This window comes from Mesoplodon bidens (assembly GCF_964165515.1).
Source record: "Mesoplodon bidens genome assembly, chromosome: Y".
In the NCBI taxonomy this organism is placed as follows: Eukaryota; Metazoa; Chordata; class Mammalia; order Artiodactyla; family Ziphiidae; genus Mesoplodon; species Mesoplodon bidens.
The window spans coordinates 43642013-43662950 of NC_138180.1; the positions used below are offsets into that span (position 1 = coordinate 43642013).

At 39.6% G+C, this 20938-nt stretch overlaps 1 pseudogene across 1 annotated transcript in view; it reads right to left on the bottom strand.

Annotated features, from left to right (window-relative positions):
• LOC308609676 (putative helicase senataxin) overlaps positions 1–20938 on the bottom strand; it is a 61645-nt pseudogene that overhangs the window by 24108 nt on the left and 16599 nt on the right. Inside the window, exons 9-13 of the transcript in view lie at positions 12637–12736; positions 5731–5904; positions 3181–3413; positions 1953–2120; positions 1128–1278 (exon numbers count right to left, since the gene is read on the bottom strand). The product of the transcript in view is annotated as a putative helicase senataxin (transcript). The remainder of the gene's footprint in view (positions 1–1127; positions 1279–1952; positions 2121–3180; positions 3414–5730; positions 5905–12636; positions 12737–20938) is intronic.

Below are 20938 nucleotides of genomic sequence, written 5' to 3' on the forward strand. Positions count from 1 at the left end.
CTAGATGGGACTACTGGTGCTGGAGCAGCTGTTTCTGACCATGAGGTGCACTAAGGAGTGGGGGGGTCCCACGTAGTGCAGCAACAAGGTAGAAAGACCCTAGGTCTCTGAAGACTCGGAAGTAGAGTCATCACGCCAGTATCATCCCTCAGCTGCCCATCTCTGGGCTTCTGAGTAAGAAGGAAATAAACTTCTATCATAGTTAAGCCACTGTAGTTGGAGTGTCTATTATTTGAAGCCTAATTGAATCTTAACTGATTTAGGTCACTGCCAGGTAACATCAAGGAAAATAAAATTTGCTTAGGGAAGACGAGATACATGTGCTTAGAAGAGCAGCCCGACCCAGAGCCATAACCACGCCACTCAGGATGGCTGGTGTGAGAGGAGGTGTTAAGGTTAAGTGCACAGAAATGACTTTACACATTCGCTCAAGCATTCCGAATCCTCGGTGGCAATGCTCTTCAATCTGTCAACTGTACTGAAAAGACTTGTCCCTGTGGTATACTTTACATCTCAACTCCTCAGCTTCTCCGCCTATAAAATGTAGATAGGTTATTTATTGCATGGCTCAGAGGATTACTCTGAGTACTGACACATAGTGAGCACTCGGTAACCATAAGTGATGACTGCTCTAGCTTTTGTGTCACTAAACATCTACTAAGTCCCAACTGAGTGCCAGGCACTGTTCCAGGCACGGGGGTTACTACAATGAACACATTTTTAAAAGCCCTTGCCTTGGTGGACCTCGTTATATTCTAGCTAGACTGAACCATCCACGGTTCTCTGGCTTCTGGTCCTTTTTATGTACAGTAAGTTCCACCAGAGTCCTCTCCCCACTTCACTTCCTCATTGCTCTTCCACGTTTCATCTTAGATATCATTTCCTCTAAAAGTCTTCCCTAACCCCTACACAACTGAATCAAGGGCTGCTCTAAGGTGTTTCAAACGGCACAGGGCCTGGCACAGAATAAATGCTCCAAAATATTCAGTAAACAAAGCAGTAAGTACACATGGGCCACAGCCTCAAGTAGAAAAAATGACCAGAACTGGCTTGCTCTTTGTCATTCAAAGTTACCACACTAAACACTGAAAACAAAAACAAATGAAAAGCCCACATAAGTATCATACCTAAAGGATTCTTCTTGTCTTTACACTTCTCGTTGAATTCAAGCATAATTTTTTTCGTAAGTTCATCAACAGCTGTATTGGAAGGTGCACACACAAGGACACGGTTTTGTTTGATTTTGGCATTGGAGTTCTCATCTGAATGCCCCCTCCTCTGGTTCGACAATTTGCAACAAATAAACAAACAAACAAAAAAACAAACAATACTGATAAGCTCTATTGTGCAGTGTTATAGTTCTTCTCTACTGTCACATATATTTGAAAGTTCCCCTAATAAATAGTTAAAAGTAAATAAAAGCACCTACATCTTACACTGATGTTAAAAAATTACTCTGGCTGGGAATTCCCTGGCCAACGAGTGGTTAGGACGCAGTGCTCTTACTGCCAAGGGCCCAGGTTTGATCCCTGGTCGGGGAACTAAGATCCCACATGCCGCATGGTGTGCCCGAAAAAATAAATTACTCTGGCATAAAATCTAACTTCTCTGAGCCTTACCTTACTATCCACTTATTTTATTCAATGTTCAATCCAAAATGTAACCCAGGAATACATTCAAGATTGTCTCCTGGGATTAGCCGTGACCTATAATAAAGCCCGAAGACCACTATTCTAGCCCTTAGAATTAGTTTCACACAAGATAACATTTTCTGTTCCTTTTAGTTCTTATAACCTTCTCTACCTCTGCTAACGCTTTATCTGATATAGTTCCACACAGTATCAAAAAGATACACAGAAGTGAAGGGAAAAACACACTTTAGTACTTATTTACACGTTAAAATAAAACAACATACTCAATTAAGGGCACAGATGCCCTCGTGCACACTCTACCTCTGTCAGTAGGCGGTACAGGAGGCCCACAATGGTTTTTGATTTTCCTGTCCCGGGTGGTCCATGAATCAGACAGATCTTGGCAACTGCTGGGGAGTGTTTCACCATGGCATATGCAGTTTCTATCGCTTTCTTTTGGTCTTCATTGAAATCTTTTAGGTAGGCAATCTATACAAAAGACACTAGTGAGAACGAGCGGTTCTTCCTGGGATGGCACAGGAGAGCGAGAGAGTGGAAGACATCTGTTTGAACTGCTGCTGACCTTTGTCAGACAGAAGCTTTGGTGGTGATCAGGCAAAACCCCAAAATGACCCTTAATCTAAGAACCACTTTCGCTACTGGAAAGAGCTACTGATGAGTCTACAGGCCTCAGTCCACCTACAACCACAACAACTATATTTTTATTTGTGATTCTTATAAAGATGATCACAATAAACTGTTTTGTACTTTTCTTCTTTTTATTCCGTGGTTCTTCCCATTTTAGTCAATCCTCTCTTTAGACAGTAAAAACATTCCAAGACTTCCTTTCCTAACACAAGTGATACAGTCAAAACAACAGGGATTTGGGGTCAGATCTGAGTCTACACCTCAGTTTCACTCAAACGCTAGGTCTCTAAACTCCTAACCTCTCTGGGCTTCAGGCTTTGACAATCATTAAATCTGGGATTCCTTAGAGGGTGGGAACTGACTGAGAAAATGCATATGAAAGTCCTAACACAAGACAGGGGTTCAAATAACATTCCTTTCCTTCCGCCTGTCTCTGTGTTAATTTCCTGGAACTTACACCCAACTCTTACAACAATGAGAAATATGTGTTCACACAAAAATCACAACTTCGTCGTCACACTGACAACAGTACCAGTCAATGCTCCACTGATCATTCAAATGCAAAAGTCATTCCATTAAACCTCCTCTTACTCCTGTATTTAATTACCTAACAAACACTTAAGTAGGATGTTCACCTCACATTTTAATGCTGCTCTGCAAGCATGTTTTCAATTCCTTTTTGGACTCTACCTTTTTTCCTGAGGTAAGCTGACTAACTTAACACAAAGAACTACTTTGCAATATTAAAGAAAACTAAGCACTAAAAATGTCACTGGGCACACATGGTGACTATGTCTTTGTTGTAGACAACAGGGAATGTGTGACAGATAAAAATAACATGCTTTAACATCTTGACATGAAATGTTCTGACTTTCCCTGTTATCAAATGACTGTCACTCACAATTCTCTCAGATGCTGTAGTTAGTAAATCTTTTGTACAGAAGTCCATGGGGTTTGGATTCAGAACGGCTCTGGCCAGTTGGTTCCGACCACTCAGCAAAGACATGGCTTTCAACTTCCTCTGTGTAGTCACCAGAGAGCTGATTACAAGACATTTCACGAATTCATTTAAATTGACTGGTAAATTATGTTGAGTCTGGATGGAAAGGGAACACTCAGATTTCCCATTACGCACTATTATCAAGAAGGAGAAAAAGCAATTTCAGTTACCAGTGAATAACAGTGTCCAGTTAAAAAGGTTATTCAGAACAAGGTGTTTTGTAACTTTTTTTTTTGTGGTATGCAGCCCTCTCTCAATGTTGTGGCCTCTCCCGTTGCAGAGCACAGGCTCCGGACACGCAGGCTCAGCGGCCATGGCTCACGGGCCTAGCCACTCTGTGGCATGTGGGGTCTTCTCAGACCGGGGCACGAACCCATGTCCCCTGCATCGGCAGGCGGACTCTCAACCGCTGCGCCACCAGGGAAACCCTGTAACATGTTTTTTATACATCATTTAAATAATTTTCTCAGTAAGTATCTACTGACTGCCTCCTAAGAACCAGGCAACATTCCTGTCCTCTGGAGGCTTATTTTTTAGAAGGAGGGGGCAGATAAGCAAATAAACATGTCAGGTGATGGTAAGTGCTAGGAAGAAAGCTGAGAAGGGGGATGAGGAAGTGATGAGGGTTGTGAGGGAGTGTTGTGGTAGACAGGAGAGTCAGGGGAGGTTTTCCTGATATGATATTTGAGCAGAGCCATGGCATTAAGTGAGTGAGCCATGCCCGTAACCGGGGAAAGTGGGTTACAGGCAGAGAATCAGCAACTGCAAAGACAATGGGGCAGCGAGGTGCCTGGATTATTTTCACAACAGGGAGAAGGCCAGAATGGCTAGAAGGAAAAGCAGGGAGAAGCGAGATAGAAGACCAAGACGGTAAATGCAGCTACACTTCAGAGGGCTCTGCAGTTAACCACTCTGAACATGACTCTGAGTCAGGTCAAGAGCACAGGACAGCTCCGCGCAGGTAAGTGACACACGCTAAGTCACACATTAAAAGAATCACTTATCGCGAATGAAGAATAAACTGCAATGGAAAAAGCACAAGAAGACAACTTAAGAGGCTAAAATCTAGGTAAAAGTGAATGGTCACGTGGGCCAGGAGGCAGCAGGAGAGGTGGCACTTAGATGTAGGATATATGGCCAAGGAAGATCCGACAGGACTTCCTGATGCATTAGATGGAGCGTGCGAGGGAAAGCAGGACTCAAGGATGACTCTGAGGTTTTGGGCTGAGCAACTGGAAGAATGGGATGGAGGTCCCACATACTGAGTTGGGAAAAAACGGAGCAACAGCAGATGTCAGGCAGTAAATCAATTGCTTCCTTTTGGAGTAGGTTTGAAATGTCTAATAATCTCCAAATGGAGACGTCAGGTAGTTGGATGCATGAGGAGTTCCGGGAAGGAGACAGAAACCATTGCTAAATCTTAGAAACAGAACTTTGGCAAATGTAACCACTTGTAAGAGTTGAAAGCACAGATGAAGCTAGATATCCCTGGTGCTCAATGCATCTTGCACAAAGAACTGAGCTCTGACCACACAATAGTGGACATGGCACACCAGTTATGATGCGGCACGATGTTAAACTCTAAGAGCTTTGTTGCTATTTTTAAGATATGATACAAAAAGGGGAAGGAATAATGATCACATATTCGCTTCCCGTAACAGAGACTAAGAGAGCAGCAATGTCAAAAAGGCAGCTTGGCATATATCAAGCATGTGGACTTCGTAGTCAAACAAAATTAGGTTTCAATTCTGGACCGAGTGTTTAATAGTAAGGATGCCTTTGGATATGTTACTTAACATCCCTGAACTCTGATTTCCCAATGAGCAGGGAACAAACCATTCTGCTTTGCAGGGCTCTGGGAAAAGATGATAAATGTGTACAGGAAGGACAGGGCACACTGGCTGGCACACAGTCAGTAGTCCTTAAATTCAAGCTAACATTATTTTTGTTATGCTACCTTAGGGAGAGAAGTCCCTACACCACAGTGGATGGGAGTGATGAAACAGTAAACCCCTCCAGTTGCCTTACAATTAGTTCTGTGTTTGGTCTGCTCATCAATAATTAGCCCCCAAACCAAGGCTGGAATGTGATTTAACAAACAGATGGTTTGCAAACTGTCTGTTTTATAACAAACACACTGACAGATGAAGGAATTTACTAGAAGGAGAAGACATTACAAAAGAAAGCTTTAAAATCCTAAGTCTAAAGCAGTACGTGCTGGGCCTTTTCCAGCTGAGTCTAGAAAAACTAAAAGAGGACTCTGAATGGTAAGTAATCACCCTAGCAAATACAGTCTGGTAAACATAGAGCAAACATACATCTGGTAAATGGACAGCAAATAGAGGGCTGGTAAATGTATAGCAAATACATGGCTAGTAAAGCCTAATTTAGAGGGAGATGAAAAGATGAGCTGCTGACAGATTTCTCTTCCATGTCTCATTAGGTACTTACTGACTGAAGTGCAGCGGAACGTATGAACATAGCCACAGTAATGTTCACGGGGAACTTGCAGGCGATGTCTCTCTATATCCTTCTTCTCTCCATTTAGTCTTTCAGGAACCAAAAACACCAAATCATTTTCCTTTGGATGAAGCTGTTTAGCTAGTTCACATTCCTCAAGATAAACTATAACACAAGAAGAAGCCAGCATTTATTCTAACAGAATTATTTTACATGAGATTAAAGGATATTAAACGCTTGTACTAAGTTCAAGCAAGTATACAGCACTAGCGGACTTTGTACATACTTCAAAATGATAGTCTAAGCTAGTCAGCATTGACAAATATTGATCACACAGCATTATAAAATTCTTCTTAAAACCTGCTACAAAGCCAAAATAGATGAAGTCATAATATTCAAAAGTAGCTAATACATTTCTTTTCCTTGAAGTTTACCTTAGTTTTTAATCAAGGAATTTTCACTTTTGTGCCCTGCTTTCAAAATCCCGAGAGAAAATCTGGAAACAGATCCATGTACACGTAAGAATTTTGAGCCTACTAGTGGCATTTCAAACAAGGGGGAAAGGACAGTAGTAAAATAAATGGGGCTGGGAAAACAGAGCAAGCTCTAAAATTAAAAAAAGTTCAGTACCAACTGCCAAATCCAGCAGCAACATACTGAACCAAAGCACGAAGTACTAGGATTAAGTAGACTGAACTACTAAGTCTAAAAAGAATTTTAAAAATGCATCATGTAAGAAATGTCTATTTGAAGGCATCAGAGAGCAAATACAACAATGAAGAATCACTCTGTTGAGATCCAGAACAAGGTGGAGATCCGTAAGGGTCAGCCCAGTATTTTCCCTAGAAACATCTGAACTCTTCAGGGAGTGGCAGCCAGGAATTTGAGCAGTACCTGGGATAGCCTTGTACAAAAAAAAGAGACAAAAACTGGAGTCCAGGGCCTGCATAGATAAAGTAGGCATCCTGGTAGCCCTCAAGCTTCAGTTAGGGACCATGAAGGACTACACCCAACAATGAAGGCAGCTTCAATTCACCCGAGTACTTCAGGAAAGCTCAATCCTTTAAGCCGGATTAAGATGATCCCACATTGCTAGTACTCCCAGAATCCTGGCAGAAGCAAAGAAAAATCCTCTCTGGAAGAGGACATCCTATCATCCTAGGCCCCTGATTATTTTTTAAATAGCTTTCCAAAGACAATGACCAACATATTAGAAATAAGCAAAGCACCAGGAGAGAATACATGAACTACTAGAATCAACAAACAAACAAAAAAGGGCTGCACAAGGCACTACACAGAGTACAGTCCTTGAATTGGTTCTAGGACTCCCGCAGGCACCAAAATCCTCAGATGCTCATGTCCCTTATGTAAAATGGCATAGTATTTGCATATAACCCACGCACATCCTCCAGTACACATTAAATCATCTCTAGATTACTTATAATACCTAATACAATGCAAACGCTATGGACATAGTTGTAAATCCAACATAAGTGGTATGTAAATAGGTGCTGGTGCATAGCAAACATGTTTTTCTGGAATTTTTTTTCCCTGAATATTTTCAATCCACGCTTGAATCCGATGACGCAAATCCCGCAAATACAGAGGACCAACTGTATGTATAACACAGTTTAAAATATAGAGTTAAAATACGTAACAATAATAATATACAAAGTGGAACAGATAAACAGGGTTAAAGTTTTTTAAGATTTTGCCTTATCTATGGAGACACTTAAAGTATCGATGAAATCTGTAAACTTTGAATCATGTACGCTCTAAGTGTTCACCTAAACTACTAAATGGCAAAAGAGGTACAAGTTGACGTATAATTTCCAAACTAAAAGAAAAGAAAAAATGAATGGTTCAAAGGTCTCACATATATGTAAAGAGTACACTCTAGTTCTATCAGTTTTTTCTTTATATATTTTATTAGGTATTCAAAATGGTCCTATCTTCTGTTCACTGAACTTGCTATCATTGTGAAATACTCGCTTTTAATCTCAAATAATGCTCTTCTGCCGTAAAGTCTATTTAGTCTGGTATTAACAGAGCAAAACAAGTTTCTTTTAGTTGGGTTTGCATGAGTAGCTTTCTCCAATCTTCCTCTTCTAACCTTTCTGTATCCTTATGTTTACATGTATTACTTGTAAACAGCATGTAACATGCCAATACTGATCTTGAAATAACTTTTTCTACCCAAAGATACTACGGCTACTTAGAAAATTGAAAGCTCACATACAGGATAAAACATATAGATGGTATCGGTTACATCAGGTAGCAAGAAAGCTCTCAAAGACTAGCCTGTCTAAAGGGCTCAGGAGCCAACTTGAAGAAACCAATTACAAAGACTTGAAACAAGTGTATTTAAGTCCATGTGTTCATAACGAAAAAACATTTTTTTAAAGTTCACTGGTCAACCCAGCACTTGCAGAGAATTAAGTCATTATTTTGAAAACTGGTCAGGAGCCAAGTATCAATACTTATTCTACCCTTCTTTATAAAGTATACTACTGAGTAATCAAATAAAATAGAGCACTTTTTCTTTACAGAACTACAATAGCAAATAAATGAAGAAATGATCAAATAAAAATATCACCATTTTGTATCCTTTAGTAAAATAATTAATCTAGGCATTAAGGATCAACGGTTATAAGTATTACAAAAAGAGAAATTAGAGATCAAGCACCTCCTGATAAAGGAACACACCAACCTCAGCTATGAACTAGTTTTGCCAAAAATATTAGGTCCAATGAAACTGATCAAGCCTCTAGATCCAACTATCAATTTACAAAAAGTACAAAGGACTGAAAAACATACTAAACACCACCAGGGGGATGCTATCAGCAAGACACAGACACAGACCCTGTAATTCTACAGGGTCAACAACACAATTTCTTCAAAAAATAAATTACAAAGCGGGAGGGATCCATGAAGGAGACAATTGTAATTGAAGAAGACATATTAACAATGTCAGTGAGTGGACCTAACTTGGATCTTAATTCAAGCAGGCTGAAATAAATTGTTCTTTATGAGGAAACGGAAAACTTGAACACTGTCTAGCTATCTAATATTAAGAAATCATGGTTCATACTTTAGCAACAAAATAATGAATTATCAGCAAAAATACTATGAATTTTTAGGTCCATCTCTATTAGAGATAGTCACTTAAATAATTATGACACCAAAAGAAAAAAAATCTAACCAATGATGATCTGCAAAACCTCTCCCTAGAAAACTGTAAAACATTACTGAAAGTAAACCTAAATAACTGACAGTATGTATCGTTTTCAAATCAGTATTAGAAAGATGTCAATTCTTAACAAATGTCCACATCTTTTTTTTCTCTAAAACTTACATGGTAACGTGAAGGGACAAGAATAGCCAACGTACTCTTAAGGCCAAACAAGGTAAGCAGACTTGCTCATTAATGTTTATAATAAAGCTTAATTAAGTAAAATTAAGCAATGTGATATGGGCAGAAAGGTAGGCAAATGATCCAACAAAGAAGAAAGGAGTCCAGAAAAAGGCGAGTGCATTAAATGGACATTAGATTTGTAACAAATATGACACTGCAGACCATGGAGAAAGGATAATCTTTTCAATAAACACTACTGGGGTAATTACATCTCCATTAGGGAAAAAAAAATGAAACATGGCCCCTACATCTTACTCGTGTACAAAATCCATTCCAGGTCGGCAAAACAGCGAAGCCTCTAGAAAAGGGATTGGCAAACTTTCTGTAAAGAGCCAGATTTCTCTTTGCAGGCTACACATGGTGTCTGTTGCATATCCATCATCATGTTTTCTTCAAAAGCTTAAAAAAATGTAAGAACCTTACTCTTGGGCAGTATAAAAACAGGATACAGGGTAGATCTGCAAGCTGTGGTTTGCTGACACCTGTTCTAGATGTTAAGATAATATATTTATGACCTGCAGCAGGGAAAGGTTTCTTAAACCTTTGGCACAGACCATTAACCATAAAAAATACACAGATGCATTTGTTATGTTAAAAAATAAAGTCTAAACAAGAATAAAATAAGAATTTTAAAGACATCACTAAGAGAGACATAATGCAAGCCAAAGTGGGAGGATGGTTTATATCCAGATTGCATAAAGAACTTGCTACAAATCAGTAAGGAAAAGACAACTAACAGAAAATGAACAAGAGTCTTTAATAGGTGCTTCCCTAGAGAGGTTACTTGAGCATCTACTAAATATATGAGAAGGTGCTCAATCTCACTGATAGCCAGGATATTACAAAATAAAACCACAAATGGCCATCAATACACACACACTACAATGGCTAAAATGAACAGCACAATCAACACAAATGTGTTGGCAGAGACATGGAGCAACGTGACGTCCATACGCTGGTGGGGTGTGTCATTCTGCACGACTAGCTTGGCATTATCTACTCATGTTAAGCTCATGCATAATACCCTGAGACTCTGAGACCCACTTCAGGAGACAGACTCCACAAAAATGCCCTCGCATAACACGAAGAGACACATGAATGACCATAATAGCATTATTCATAAAATGCTGTGTGTAGAAGAAGGCCTGAGGCTGCTATCATTAGAAAGGCCTGCTTACAAGGTTGGCCCCCTTGGAATCTGGGAACTTGGTTTTCCAGACAGCTCTCATCATTTGCTGATGACAATGGCTCACTGTACCTTACCTGTTTGCCAAATTTTTTCTCTACAGCTTATGTCAAACACCCACTTTACTTGTGAAAGTCATGAATGTGGGCTAGGCAGAGGGTGTTTTAGGCACTGGGTCTCTAAGCTTCCCTGGTAGATAATGTGTCACATGGGTTGTCGCAGCCCACTACTGGGAAAATTAAGTGTGTCCTGTGTGACTTCGCTGGGAAATGACTCTTGGAAACTTGCTCCTGGTTTCCTTTTTCCCTTTGCTGATTTTGCTTTGTATCCTTTTGCCATAGTAAGTCACAGCCATGAGCATGAATATAATTCCTGTGAGTCTTCCTAGCGAATCACTGAACTTGGGCATGGACTTGGAGAGCCCTGACACACAGGCCTAAACTGCTGAAAAAATGTCCATTAACGGGAGTTCTCTGGCGATCCAGTGGTTAGGACTCGGCGCTTTCACTGCTGTGGCCCGGGTTCAATCCCTGGTCGGGGAACTAAGATCCCACAAGCTGCATGGCACTGACAAAAAAAACTTCTTTAAAATAATAATCATAAAAATGTCCATCAACAGTAAAATTGTGACACAGTCACATATTGAAATACCACCACAGCAATGAAAAAAATACCAAAGATGCACACAAAATTGATGAATTACGAAGACATGTTACGTGAAAGAAGTCAGACACAAGAGTAAATGCTATGTGATTCTATCATACCATCAAGATAAATGGATGATAAATCAGTGATTTAAATATTAGAAAGAAATATAAAACTACTACAAGAAAATATGGAAGTATTTATCTGATTTCTAAAACCAACTGAACAGTAAAGAAATAAATACGGTATTTTTGAACATGTGAAGATAAAAATTGTCTGCCTCAAAAACTGCATGTGAAACTGAACAGCAAATAATGAAATTGAAAAAAATTAACAATGCATACAAGTAAGAAAATAACCTCCCTAAGAGAAAAAAAAAAGGACAAAAGGCATGAACAGACAATTATCCGCCCCCCCCCCAAGAATATAAAAGACCAATAAAGATTTGAGGACAAAAACTACAACTTCAAATGAGATACATGTTCCATATAAAACTGGGGGATAAGTTTAAACTAGCAAATGAGAAGAGATACATTCTTACATTCTTATGTCAGAAGTGAAAATGGTATTCTTTTTGGTAGACAGAGGCAATATGAACCGAAAGTCTTAAAATGCACACACTGTTTGATCTAGCAAAGGGATTTATTCAGTGTAACAGTAAAAAATCATAAGTAATGTACATGTCTAACTAGAAATTACTGGTTAAAGAGAACTATGGAATACACTTACAATGGAATAACTACAAACACTGAACATGCTATTATTATTTATCTCTGAAAAGACATTTATAATAGACTAAATGAAAATAAGTCAAATGTAAGCTTCACGAAGGTGGAATTTTATGTTTTCATCACAGCTACATACCTAGCATCTAGAATCATACACTATCAGGTAGTATAAAGTCAGTAAATATTTGCTGAATAAATACATGAAAAAAGTCACTTAGGTAAAATAACCCTACCCACCCACCCTTCACTCAGATGAATAGGAAGTCTAGCAGTAAGATATACAATACTATGTTCATAAGATGATCTCTGAATGATGGGAACTGTGAGTGATGTTTATTTTACTATTGGCTAATATTATCTGAATAATCTACAGTGAACATATAATACCTTCCCCCCCAAATATATGTACATGCTTTTTTTCTTAAGTGAATCTATGGAGTGGGATGGACTGCAAGGGCGAAGGAGACAGACGGAGAATTTATACTTTTTATTTTAAAGGGTTCTAAATGCTTGGTTTATTTATAACTAAGACATAACTGTGACACCTGCTCCAGACAACTCATGAAGTGAGAGCAGAGACGGCAGAGAGATTTACTCAGAATCTGTACGCACGATCATGTCAACACCCCCTCTGCCCCCGCCAATCAAACTCCCTCGCTCACCTTCTCTCTCCCTTGCCCAGCATCTAGGGACACTTTGGCCTGTGGTATTCTGCTAGCACAATGGTTAAAACCATGAATTTTATAACTGTCCCAGTAATTATCCTCATTAAGTAAAGACTTTAAACATACTCTTTGTAAGAGCTTACAAATTCACCTCAGGAAACCTATATCCCAGAAAATTCAAGCAATTATTATGTTCCCTCAAATAGCAATCTCCAATTATTATATGATAGAGCCCAAGTTACATAAGAAAGAACTTACCCACAAACTCCCAGTATTTTTTATAATCAGCAGGAAATTTTCGTAAATGCAACTGATGGAATTTCTCTTTGTTTGGAGAGCTGTTCCATTCCTGTGCCACCTACGCAAAGCAAAAAAACCAACTTAAGAAAGCAAAAACATCTGAAAAGCCAATGTTAAACGGCAAAATTTTCCAAAGTAAGCAACCATAAAATCCAGAACCTAGAACTCCTGTGTGACACAAACATTAAAAATTAATTTGGGACTTCTGGTTTCCAGCTTGGCATGTAAGGAACTTAGAAGTCGCCACTCCATCCTAACAAGTAAAAAGAGACAAAAAGGTGGATACAGACAATCACAACTTGCCAGCGCAGAAAACTCTTAAGTAGAAACCTCCATGCCAGGAGGAAATCCTGAACTGGATGCGACAAACTGTTGGAGGCTCAGCATGACCTCTCTTAAAAACTCTAGGGGGACCCAGTCATAAAAGGGACTCCACACTTTGGTGAGTCTTACCTCTAGGAGCTCGAACAGGCCCTCACAGTGAACACTGGAGAAAATTCCCTGTGTGCTTCCAGCGGGGGTGGGGGGTTGGTGGGGACTGGGGTAAAGGAACCATTGTGTAATACACCAGAGCATTCTTGACCTTCTTAACAAGGCCTGATCTATGAGATGCTATTTTACCGGAGTCAAAGTTGCTGGGATTTTATCAGAGCTTAAACTACTTGAGGGAAGAAAACCAGCTCCAGCCCATTCTAACCATCCTGTCTCACCCAAGGAGGTGGGGGGAAACTAAGAAGCATGTGGTGTAAAGTTCTTAGTCCAGAGGCAAAGGCTCACTAAAAGAGTGACACCTTATCATAGGACTATGGAATGGTCTTCCTTCCCCCATACCTCATTTCTATATCACTAAAGGCCTATTTACTGCCGTTCCTTTTATTTAGTAGATTACGTCTGCCTTGCAACAAAAAATTACAAGGCATACTCAAAGGCAAAAAACACAGTTTGCACAGAATAAAGAAGCACTAAAACCTGTCAGATATGGCAGGAATACTGGAATTATCAGACCAGGATTTTTTTTTTTAAACTATAGTTAATATACTAAGAGTTTAATGAAAAAAGGAGGCCATGAAATAATAGATGGGTAATGTAATGAATGAGATGTAAAGTAGAAAGAATCAAAAGGTAATGCCAGAGATCAAAAACACTGTAACAGAAATGAAGGTTGCCTCTGATGGCCTCATTACTACACTGGACATTGCTGAGGAAACAATCTCTGAGCTTGAGACTACAGCAATAGAAGCTACCAAAGCTGAAAAGCAAGGAGAAAAAAATGGGTAAAAAAAAAAACACACCCCAGAATATCCAAGACTGTGAGATAATGACAAAAGATGCAGCATACACATAATGGAGATACGAGAAGAAGAGAGAGCGAAAAAGAAGCAGTATTTGAGGTATAATGACTCAGAGTTTTCCAAAATTAACATCAGACACCAAGCCACAGATCCAGGAAGCTCCAAGATCAAGCAGAATAAATGCCAGAAACTACACCTAGGCATATCATATTCAACCTTCAGGAATATGAAATATCAAAGATAAAGGGAAAAAAAATCATGAAAGAAGCCTGTGGGTATAAACACCTTATTTATAGAGGAGGAAGGATAAGAATTACATCTAACTTCTCCTCAGAAACCATGCGAGCAAGGAGAGAGTAGTGAAATATTTAGACTGTTGAAAGAAAAAATCCTACCAATCTAGAATTCGGAATCCTGAAAAATTATCCTTTAAAAGTGAAGGAGAAGGGCTTCTCTGGTGGCACAGTGGTTAAGAATCTGCCTGCCAACACAGGGGACACAGGTTCGATCCCTGGTCCAGGAAGATCTCACATGCCACAGAGCAACTAAGCCCGTGAGCCACAACTACTGAGCCCGCATGCCACAACCACTGAAGCCCACATGCCTAGAGCCCGTGCTCCATAACAAGAGAAGCCACTGCAATGAGAAGCCCGCACACCGCAAAGAGTAGCCCCTGCTCGCTGCAACTAGAGGAAGCCTGTGCACAGCAATGAAGACCCAATGCAGCCAAAAATAAATAAACTAAATTTATTTAAAAAAGAAAAAAATAACTCAACAGTAAGAAAACAGACAACCTGATGAAAAAGATGTGCAAAAGGCCTGGACGGACACCTCACCAAAGTAGATATACAGACCGTAAATTAGTATATGAAAAAATGCTCCATATCTTATGTCATCAAAGGAATGCAAATTAAAACAACAAGATACTATTACACACGTATTAGAATGGCCAAAATCTGGAGCACTGACAGGACCAAATGCTGACGGGGATGTGGAACAGTAGGAACTCTCATTTATTGCTCGTGGGAATGTAAAATAGCACCATTACCTTTTTTTTCTTTTTTTTTGCTGAGCCACGTGGCTTGTGGGATTTAGTTCCCTGACCGGGGATCGAACCTGTGCCCCCTGCAAGTGGAAGTGCAGAGTCCTAACCACTGGACCACCAGGAAATTCCCAAGATGGTACCACCACTTTGGAAGACTGTTCGGTGGTTTCCTATGAAACTAAACATATTCTTACTGTAGGATCCAGCAATAGTGCCCTCACTATTGATCCAAATGAACTGAAAACTTATATTTACGTTAAAAACCTGCACATGGATATTTATAGCAGCTTTATTCATAACTGCCTAAACTTGGAAGCAACCAAGATGCCCTTCAGTGGGTGAACGGATAAACCAACTATGGTACAACCAGACAATGGAATATTATTTAGTGCTAAAAAGAAATGAGCTATGAAGCCATGAAAAGACACAGAAGGACCTGAAATGCACATTACTAAGTGAAAGAAGCCAATCTGGAAAGGCTACATACTGTGTGATTCCAACTATTTGACATGCTGGAGAAAGCAAACTATGGAGACAGTAAAAGGATGAGTGATTGCCAGGGTTGAGACTGTGGAGGGGTGAACAGGCAGAGCAGAGAGGATTTTTAGGGCAGTGAAAGTACGCTGATATTAGAGGACTGCTACATGTCATTATACGTTTGTCCAAACCCTTAGAATATACAAATCAAGAGTGAACCCTAATGAAAACTATGGACTCTGGGTGGTAATGACGTGTCAATGTAGGTTCATCAGTTGTACAAATGTACTACATTGGTAGGGGATGTTGATAATGGGGGATGCTATGCAGAGTTTCTCTAGCTCGCTGCAACTAGAGAAAGCCTGTGTGCATCAACCAAGACCCAACCCAGCCAAAAATGAATCACATAAATTTCTATATATATTTAAAAAAGATAAGTACTGAGTACTATCTCCAAAATTTACACCCAATGAATTCACTTCTCTTTATTTCCATAGCTACCACCTAGATCAAGCTACCATCATCTTTCTCCTGGGCTATTATAATAGCCCCCGACAGGTCTACTGCATCTATGCTTACCTTTCTACAGTTATTCTCTAATGAGCAACTAAGAATGTTTTCTTTAAAACAAAAAAGTAAACTATTACATATTGCTACTCCCCCAGCCTAAACACCAACCAACTAAAAATCCTCCAACATCTTCTCACTGTACTGAGAATGAAACCCCAACCTGCACTTACAGGGTTGTATACCATCCAGCTCTTGACTGATTTCTGCAATTTTACTTCATTTCCCTTTACCTCTAAGTTACCTCACTCCAGTCACATCAGCCTAATCTCTTTGCTCACATATGCTCAGTTAGGCCTACTTCAAAGCATTATAGTCTTGACCCTCCCCCCTCCTCTGCACAAAACCCTCCTCTCCTGGCTCTCAGCCCGATCTCAAAAGCAGCCTCCCAATGTCGCTCATCATATCAACCTGTTTTGTTTCCTTCACAGAACAAATTATAACAGGAAATTAGCTAAAAATGGTGCACTCTCCCTATAAGGGGTGTGGGCACTAAGAATCACAGCTGGTACTCCAGAAGGGCCCCCTTTCTGCCTGCTCCTTGTCTACACAACCTAAAAAGCAGCTGCCAATTACACTCTGCATACACGTGCATGCACACACAGGTAACCGAAGGGGACTGCAGACAGAGCCAGCAAACCAAAACTTTAAGAAAATAGAGTATTTGCCAAAACTGACCAAAAAAATTGGTCCCTGTCAAAATAGTGCACATTTATCTAATATTTTTGTGTGTTAAACGTAAGGATTAAAAACTAATATATCTTCTATCAGTTACATCAGTACACAAAAGACTCATATTTCTTTTTTTCCCCCCACACACTGTATTTTATTTTTACAAGAGATAAATAAACTGACACCAAGCATTGCAAATGGATGACCACAACAAAAGCAACAATGATTGCAATTACCAAACACGAAACAGACTCACACTATGTCATAATATTGACATTCAGTCCAGGAATCCTCCACTGTAACAGCTCCTTTACTTTGCTGTGAAAATTGACTTGTATACTTTTTGCCTCTGAGTCCTGTGGGATTTTTTTTTTTATTCAAGAGACTCATATTTCTAAAAGTTGAATTTGCTCGTTTGCCCTTTGGGGCAAGGGATAATTCTACGCAATGTCATTGCATTCCACCTGCAATAAGACATAAGAACTGGATAACCAAACACTGCGTTTCATGTCCTAAATAGGATACCAACCACATTTCTGTCAAAGGACTCTAAACACACTTCAGCATTCCATTAACAAACAATATTATGAAGTCAAATTACATCCAAATGAGGATAAGAAGCCTTGGCCCAAGACTGTGGTTGATGCCACAGTCTCTGGCTTATAAGAAAGAATAAACATTAAAAGTAATCAAGGTATCTGAGAATTCTCTGGCAGTTCAGTTGTTAGTGCTTTCACTGCTGAGGGCCCAGGTTCAATCCCTGGTCAGGCAACTAAGATCCCACAAGCCACACGTTACAGTGGGAAAAAAAAAAAAAAAGGAATCAAGGTATATTAATAATACCATTAATAAATGTTGGCCTATATAAACTAGAAATGCTAAAACAATGCTGTTTCACTACATGGTTAAAGAAAAAGAACAAGATTGCAAAAATAAGAAAAAAAGAACAAGATAAAACTTCATGGTAAAGATGACAGATTGAACACAGGCATTTCCTTTCATTCCCCTGAAACCCCACTAAAACACCCAAGGGATTTTTCACAACAGGATTAATTCATTAGGATGAAGAGAACAGAAGACGAGGCAAGAGTATCAAAATCTGGGAAGCTGGTAAGCAGATGGATGAATGGTTAACTAACTCAGCAAGTCCAAGAAGCTGAACTCTAAGAAGGAAGTGTCTGACATACACCTCTAGGAGGAGGAGGGCTGAAGGGAGACTGCCCATCCCTGTTCCTAGCAAAAAGCTAGAGTGGTTTCACTTCTATAAAGTGTGACCGTCTCTGCCTGTGGGGCAGCAGATAGAGAGGGGATACTGTACTTAAAAAAAAAAAAAAAGGTGAGGGGGGCGTCCCTGGTGGTACAGTGGTTAGGCATCTGCCTGCCAATGCAGGGGCCACGGGTTCTATCCCTGGTCCGGGAAGATCTCACGTGCCATGGAGCAACTAAGCCCGTGTGCTACAACTACTGAGCCTGCGCTCTGGAGTCTTTGAGCCACAACTACTGAAGCCCTCGCCACAACTAGGGAAAAGCCCACGTGCAGCAACGAAGACCCAACACGGCCAAAAATAAATAAAATAATTTTAAAAATAAAATAAAATAATTTTTAAACAGGGAATTAAGCAAATATTTAGATACTGAATGCCTGGACCTTTCCCTCTGCCCCCACCCTCACCCCACAGTCAGCTCCCCATCAAGCCTATGCTTTCCAGGCAATCGATCTGAAGATTCTTCTTGGGGAAATCTGACCTCACTAAGAGGGGAAAAGAAAAGACTAAAAACAGTGACATGAGGGTGGGGATGAGGCTTCCCAATAAAATGCCAAATGGTCAACAAGCCTATCCCTTTCACTCAGAGCTTCTAATCTGTTTTAAAATCTTACATGTAACAAAATATAGATTATAACTATACCTAAGCATGTAATCTTAATATAAAGAATGAAACTAATTTGGATTTCACCATGTGATGGTGTCCTTCAGATCACATTTGACTTCCACAGTGCAAATAATAAAGGACCATTTTAGTAAAAGTATCTCTTTTCCTAAGCATCTCTTTTGACCTGTCATTATTTAAATGTATCCTCTTTTCTTATAGCATTAAAAAGTTGAGATATAGTTCACAATATAAAATTCACCACTTTAAAGTGCGCACACTACAGTGTGTTTTTAGTACATTCACTATTTTGTGTAACCATCACCATTATCTAATTCCAGAACATTCCCACCATCCCAAAACAAGCCTTATACCTATTAGCAGTCAGTCCTAATTCCCACACCCCTCCCTCACCCATCCCCTGGCGACTACTAATCCACTTTCTGTCTCTACGGATGTGCCTATTCTGGAAAATTCATATAAATGGAATTACACAATGTGTGGCCTTCTGTACCTGGCTTCTTTCACTTAGCATAATATTTTCCAGGCTCATCAAAGAACAGGTAAAAGTACATAGAACGGGTCATTCCTTTTAATAGTAGACTAATATTCCATTGTAGGCATATACCATGTTTTGTTTACCCATTCATCTCCTGATGGACATCTCGGCTGTTTACAACTTTTGGCTATTATGAACAATGCTCCAATCTGCTTGTTAGTATCCTGTTCTTAAATGTGAGTAAACCAACAAAAATCATTAGACATGTGAAGAAAGGAGTTAACATGAAAGGTCTGTAGACACTAAAATGAATAGGAAAAAAGCAACTGGGAAAACAGGGACAATGAAAAGAGAAGAAAACTTTCAACTAACTTTAAACTTATCATTAATTAACTTCAGGTAGTAAAAAATACTGTGCACATGAAGAAAGCACACAATCCTATAAAAAGGAATAATGAGAGGACAAGAGTACTGTGAAACTGAAAATATGCTCAAAAATTTTTTCAATAGACTTGGACGCTGAGAAAGTCTCCAAGGAAGGAGAATGACGATGACAACAACAAAGACAGAGATGGCAAAATAGAAAGAAATTTTAAGACATGCAAAGTTTCAAAATTTATCTCCTACGCATTCTTTTCTCAGGAAGCTTGAAGGATGTGCCTTACTAAAATGAGAGGGTGACAAAAACAGACAACCCTGGGTACAGGAGACAAAGATCCAACACAGGAAAGAAGGAAATGCAAGCCCTAGGATGAGGATGGTGAGCATTTCAGGTTAACCATCCTAAACCAAGAAGATGAAATTTATCAACTATCTGATGTGCCTGATCATACTGAGAGACCTAAACATCCAGGAGACAGCCTGAAGCTAAATTAGTAATAAGTACATAGAAAATTAAGTAAACAATAAATCCAGAGAAAGCAAAGAGTCGGAAACGAAAAGTAGTTACAACTACCACATGACTTAGTCGCGGACACTTTTGTTTTTAATTCAAAGACCTTATTCTCTTTTGTTTAAATTAATTTATTTTTGCTGTGTTGGGTCTTCGTTTCTGTGCGAGGGCTTTCTCTAGTTGCGGCAAGCGGGGGCTACTCTTCATCGCAGTGCGTGGGCCTCTCACTATCGCAGCCTCTCTAGTTGGGGAGCACAGGCTCCAGACACGCGGGCTCAGTACTTGTGGCTCACGGGCATAGCTGCTCCACGGCACGTGGGATCCTCCAAGACCAGGGCTCGAACCTGTGACCCCTGCATTAGCAGGCAGATTCTCAACCACTGCGCCACCAGGGAAGCCCAGTGGACACCTTTTATATCGTCAAAATAATAACAAATACTGACCTAAAAATTACAAGACTACTCCATAGTGAGGATGGGAAAACAGGAGAGGTGTGTGTGAACACAGGGCTGGGAAGAGAGGGTACTTCCTGTAGTGGGTAATTACAGAAAATGTCTAGTACTGAAAACTTAACAAGTCAAAATAGTGGCATGTTATTTAGAAATATGGAAGTAAATAACAAAAGCATCCCTCAAGGATCAAAAATAATTACTTGGGGAGGTGAGAGTGGCTGATTTTTTTTTTTTTTAATAATGGGCCTTCCACAAGTATTTGACTATCTTAAACTTTGTGTATATACAAACGGAACTTGTGCTCATTCTGTTTTGAAAAGGTTCTGGCTACAGAAATGTCCTGAAGGAAGAAATCTTAAAGATAAACATATAAATACTTCTGAACTAAGGGAAAAATAAAATCACAAATGTGTCCTAAATTTAAGGGCTATGAATGGCCTCTAAGCAATTTAGTGTTTTCTGGAAAGGATAAACGTTCAAGAAAAAAAATAAGCT